This window comes from Cottoperca gobio, chromosome 24 (assembly GCF_900634415.1).
Source record: "Cottoperca gobio chromosome 24, fCotGob3.1, whole genome shotgun sequence".
NCBI classification, from domain to species: Eukaryota; Metazoa; Chordata; class Actinopteri; order Perciformes; family Bovichtidae; genus Cottoperca; species Cottoperca gobio.
In genome coordinates this window covers 15,567,409-15,573,650 of record NC_041378.1, presented here as the reverse complement: position 1 = coordinate 15,573,650, position 6,242 = coordinate 15,567,409, and the positions used below count along the sequence as shown (strand labels likewise).

At 41.2% G+C, this 6,242-nt stretch overlaps 1 protein-coding gene and 1 long non-coding RNA gene across 2 annotated transcripts in view; both read right to left on the bottom strand.

Moving 5' to 3' along the window:
* The window catches only part of LOC115003696 (uncharacterized), a 9,053-nt gene extending 8,521 nt beyond the window's left edge, over positions 1 to 532 (bottom strand). The window contains exon 1 of the long non-coding RNA XR_003831689.1: positions 355 to 532. This is a non-coding gene — a long non-coding RNA (uncharacterized LOC115003696). The remainder of the gene's footprint in view (positions 1 to 354) is intronic.
* Positions 1 to 6,242, bottom strand: part of LOC115003692 (poly(A) polymerase type 3-like) — a 981,812-nt gene that overhangs the window by 263,291 nt on the left and 712,279 nt on the right. The window lies entirely within an intron of this gene.

Sequence of the window (6,242 nt, the reverse complement as noted above, 5' to 3'; positions counted from 1 at the left end):
CTTTGTCAGGCTGAGAGACGGTAATGAATAAATTCAGAGCTGTCCACTGGTTCGTGTTTATTTGTATTTTCACACAGAAGAAAATAATGCCTCTATGTAAAAATAAAAAAAGTTTGTAATCAGCATTTGCACATGCATGAGAACCGTAGCACACATCTGTCTGAGCGTGTCAGAATAAATTGCAGTATGACGGTCAAAGTTATTTAAAATATGCCAGCAGTATTCAGAGGCTTCGTTCTCTGTATGAATGCAGAAAGACTGAGAAATCAGGTCATTAGCAGGGTGATGCATGTTCAGAGCTGACAATCAACGCGCACAAACAAGCCAAAAAACCCCACTCACTGACACACCAACCTTCTTTCTCCGCTCTCGAGCACATACATTGTTATACAGCTCAGCTGCGGAAGATTTGAAAATATTGCCTTCCTTCTGCTTAGTTGTGCCCTCAGTGTTTTTCAGCTCAACTTTCCATCTTTGTGCCACTTGGTGTCTCACAGGTGTGTCACATCAGTAGCTCATTACACGAGTCAGACAGCTCCCATGATGCATCAGCTCCGGCCCTCCAATCTGATCATACACAGGACACAACCAACATAAAGACTTGCCATGTACGAGCATGCAGATACAAATAAAATCCAAATGCTGTCAGTGTACAGATGTACATTTGGTGACTTTGACTCCTTCAGTCAAATATTTTTGGAAAAAGACCTCGAGTTGAGAATTATTTAACTATAACTGGGACATTGTTTCTAAAAAGAAACATAACTTCCTCTCACGGTGGAGAAGCTTTGGACTTTATGAAGTTGTTAAAACTCCTGAGCCAGTACAGCCTATAGTCACACAACATACACATACAAACATATATTGCTCATGTAATATTACCTCACTAAAGCGGCCATTAGTAAACACTGTAACCTCAGTGTAGCTTCTGCCTCTCACAGCCAATCAAACAGCGCTGGGTGTTTGCCCCCGCTGCTTACTGCCGTTATAGTGCTGGCGTAAGCCTCTGCAGCAGCCACCGAGGCTGATTCCCATTAGAACAAACCTATTTGGCTTGCATTACAAACCCATTCAATCAGACAGCCATGCTCTGCTTTTTCGTTTAAGCCCGGAGGCTGAAAGTGTATCCAGCCGCTGCCGTTCAATAAGTGAATGGGTTATTGCAGCTGAGTCTCCGTATCAACCTCATTTTCTCCTGGGCATAGACGGGGAAAAACATGGTTTTTTTGTGCGATTGTTGTGCAACAATTTGAATTTATAACCTATTTTAAAATAAGATGAAGTGCTGTACACTGTTTACTCATGGAATATGCAACAGTCACGGGTGAGTGCGGTGATTTGCATGTTTGATGGCGGACAGGTGCGGAGGGCCAGTCATTCAGCCTGCCAGTCTTGATGACAGAATGACCTCTCCTGGCACCGTGAGCAGGAGGCTCTTCACGTCCTTTATGCTACGCTCGAGTGTCATCACTTGTGAGGACCTGTGCTAAAACGCGTGGAGCAGCCCCGCATGGCCTCGCAGCAGCCAGACGGTGACCGTTACGACCCGGTTGTGAATTTACTTGAGTGACGTGGCTGAAATAGTCCCAGACTTTATTACTTTATTATCACTCACTGCATCACATGAATATGTGATTAGCCTGCATTAGGGTACCGACTCTCAGGCTCCCAGGCAGAGTCCGGTTTGTAATCCTCCGGTGTACATTTCTAGAAAACGTATTATACTTTTACTTCATACTGGTTATTAAACTGGTTTGGATGAAATTCACAAAACAAAATGAAGCCTTTTTATGCAGCTGCATTAATATCAGTGACCAACTGGAACAAGCAGGAATAAAACTTATGCCGTCTCAATTTGCTAGTTTGAGTGCATACAAACGGACAAGGATGTACTTATAATGGTCAAAAGGTTGTGGAACATTGGACATTTCTTAACCACAATGGTCGCCATGTTGGCTACGTAGCAGAAGGGGAGGGACCACCAAACTTCTGAAAATGGCGGCTGAGAAAGTTGCAGCGGTTGTATTTTGGTGAATTTCCACCTCACGTGAAACACAAGCAAGTAAAAGTAAAATCACGTTCACTTTTATTCAGTTTTCAATAGTGACAATAATGGATAATAACAATCTTGGGTATTTGCCTACATCTGATGCGTTTTCAAACTCATTTTGGTCGAAGCCTTTACCGATAAATGCACAGATTTTGTCAACTGTTCGCCGCACGTAAAGCTGTTACCGTGCATCCCTAAAAATATAGACATACTATACTATGATATTTTCTGTGACATTTTTATGACTCTTTAAAGCCTAACAATGGACACGGTCTGCAAATTAGCTACGGCTAGAAGTCGGCTACGGCGATATACATTGCATCAAATGCACTTTATTCAAATGTTACAATGCCTTCATGTAGTGTCCCTGTCAATCAAACTGTAACTTTTTTTTATGACATACTATAACTTTTTAATAATGTCTTTAGGACTATTTTTGACATTTGTATTACTTTTGACACACTATACTATGACTTTGTTTTTAATGACATAATATACTATGACACTTTTACTGAAAACAACTTTTTTATGACACTTTTTGACGTTTGGATAATACTGTCCACACCAGATACTTTATGCACCCGCTTCATCAGCGGTTTGCACCACATGCGCATACACATCGTATTATCACAATATAAAGAATACGCTAGAATATAATAAATATGCCAAACTATTACAACTAAAATATGAACATTAGAGATTGTATAGACCAGTGGTGGGCCGTCAGGGCCAGCAAGGCCTTCTCTGCTGGCCTAAACATCATCAGAATATAAATTTAATTTTGATATATTTTTTCCACAAATATGTATTAAATTATTCCCCGTAGTCTATTCTCTTCATTTCATAGCTTTCCTCTTGGTTGCGCTGCTTCCAGCCTCAGATGGAGATTTGGAGGTCTGGCCTTTATGTTAGAGCTTTTATCCAATCATATTTCAGCCATGATGTGTTGCCAGGGTCCACGAAATCTGCGCTGAGGCCTTCAGAATCAACAGTGCGGGCGCCTGGAGCTTAAAGTGAACGGAGACAAAACTGTGGCGTTAACCAATCAGATGTCGAGTTGGGGACACCGGGGCCAGCTAGCAGGCATATGATAACGTCAGCACGTCCACGTCTCTTGATTGGATACGCACTATTGAGAGGCAGAGCTAGCAAACTTGAACGAGCTAATTTGTGTAGATTTCTACAAGCTGTTTTTTCAACCCACAATGACTGAAGGAGGAGAAGAGATCGATTTGGTCGCAGATATAATTAGAACGACATTTTCAAGACAAACTTTTCAAGAAAAGCTAGACATCGTGAGAAGAGAAAGGCCAACTCTGACGCTAGCCAGTCTATCCCTGTGTCCACTGCTTCTGCCGAGCGGTCATTCTCGGCCTTAAAGCGAATTAAGACTTATGGCAGAAATGCTGCTGGACAGACTCGGCTTTCAGCATTAGCCTCCATGTCTGTAGAAAAGGACTTAATGGTGGAACTGAGACGCACAGATAAACTACAACAGAGTCATTGAAGTCTTGAGGAAAGAAAGGAGGATGGATTTTGTGTTCAAATAATCAGTTGTTTTGGTAACAAGCATTTTGTTTTTTGACAAATATATAAAAAGTGTGATGCTTCTGCAAGAGATGTAGAGATGTGTGTGGCGCACTGGCTCAGCTGTGCAGTAAAAGTACTCAAGGAGACTTTCACCACTGTCGCAAACATATCCTCATGAACAAATGCAAATTATTTGTTTGTTTTCTTTTATTTTCAGTGAATAGTTTGTGTCTTTATTCTTTATCGTCATGTTTCTTAAATGAAACTGCTTTAGGTGCGACAATGCGCTGTTTAGTGAACACACTTGTTCAAAGCTCACATACTTTTAGTGGACTTAATAAAACTTTGTAGATTAATCCCTTAAAGTGCCTTTTATTTTTAAGTTTCGACAGTATCCTAGCGATCTTAAAGCTGGTAGTTTAACACTCTTAATTGTAAATTTGGATTTATTGATTATAAATGCTTCGGAAATATTAATATAACTCTGTTGTACTTGACTATGTTAAGGTGATGCAACGCCCGGTTATACTGCGTTTCTGTCTAAATGTATAGTTTCTAGAGCCATGGCGTCATAATGATGGTATTAAGAGGTGGAATAATTCAGGTAGGACTGTGTAGGACATCACTGAAGGCCTAGCTGTGAAATGCACGGCCCGCCACTGTTATAGACCAAGTTTAGAGGTGAAATATTGCCCCTATTTCTTTGGAGCAGGTGTCCTCAGAATTATACATGTAATTAAAGGTTCAATGTGTTTATGTCAATAACGTTATAAATGATCAAATTATGTAATCTAGGTTAGCACAATTGGATATCTCATTCTCAACAGAACACTGCTAAATCTGAAACGCACATTGTGTAAATAAAACGAATGATTGGAAGTTCAATATATATTTTGGTCATTCTTCAAGTTATGCTACAGCTCGTGAAGATAAAATGATTTTCTGTTTCGGCCACATCGAGGAATGTTTTTAATTCATTTGAAAGCAAATGATTCACACATGATAAAGTATTTAATAGCTAAGACTTTTACGTTTTAGGACTGTAACACAATTTAGTGAATGACTAAATTTAACCCTAACCCTTTAATCACAAACTCAGCTGGAGCAACTTAATCCTTGTGTGTATTTGTGTTTCTGTACTCCAAACATAAATCCTGTTTCACCTGCCAGGATCAAGAGACTTCCAAATGAACCAGATGGATGATTTAACACTTTTATATAGGCTTACCAGGCAACCCAATTAAACACAGATTTGTATTTGCAAAAGAATGCCTGAGAAGCAAAAGACCTCACGTGGAATTCAGTATTGAAGTTGCATTTGTGTTATCAGAAGGAGTCAACTTCACGAGCAACACTGACCCTTTGCAGCCAAAATAGTTTCTTTGAAAATCCTGATAAACACTTGATGTTGCAGAAGATTTTTAGAAGTTTTCATCAGTTTATGTATCCAAACCCTCTCAAATCCAGGTTTTTCTGAATTCAAACACAGCACATCTGACTTGAGCAGCACACAGAACCCGTCAGACAGCCTCAACAATTACCTGCCACCTTCACTTATGATCAGATCATCTTCTACAGCTGCTGTTGTCGCAGTCACCTTCACCGAAGCTCTAACGGTTTGAAGTTCACTCGCTCTCTTTTTTTTGCCCATCCCGCCTCACTTTCCATCTGGTCTGAACAGGCAGGGCTGGGGCCGGCTTGTGGGCTGTGCGGGGGCCCCGGGGGAGTGGAGCTGCCGCTGAGATACTCATTGCTTCAGTGGGATTCTCACTGTATCCAATCACAGTCAAGCTTGAATCGGAGGCCTGTATCCCTGGGTAGTGGATCCAACTCACACACTCAGAGTTTTGAACATCACTCACTGACACACATATGGAGACGGAGACAAACTGTTTAAATGTGCACCCACGTACTCACCGGCATCATACGTCTCGCTCACATGCCTGTTGATGCTCTTGACAACAGAGCCACGGTAAAGCAGTGTTTACGTGAGCAGCTCATGGCTCTCTGCGCTCATTCACTCATCTGGGGAAACTAAGCTCTTGAATTTTCTAAATTTTGTTCCACTTCAGCGATAATCCACTCTAAATTATGGTAATGTTACTCTGTCAGTAAAATTAACAACTAGTAAATGCACTTTGCCAGATTGCTTACAATTACAGTAGAATGTGGTGTTTGTGGAGGGTTTCCACAAGACTTTTTACCACATATGAATTTTGGATGGATCGCAATAAATACCCTCAAGTCTAAAAACTCCTGAGCTGCCAGACCTGCTCCCTAGATGGCACTGTGTCCACCAGGCGAGGAAGCAGCCCTGCTGTTTATCATGCAGCTGTGACAGCCTGTAAAAGCTTTTGTCAGTGGAACTGAAGATTTAGAGTCCAGATTAGCGCATTCATATCTTGGCAGTTAATTAGGGCTGAGGAGCTAACTGAAAGCCTTGGCTGCCGAGTGATGGAGCAGAAGAATAAGAGGTGTGCTCCCTGCAGGCAGGCACAAAAGTGAATTAAGTGCACATATATACACCTGCCTATTCTGCTAATGTATCACTGTGTGCACCCACTGTGACATATGAATATGAATGCTTAACCCACTGCAACCACTAAGACATTTATTTCTGTGCGTGTGAACTTTGATGTGGCTTAAGCATGCCCAATGCATA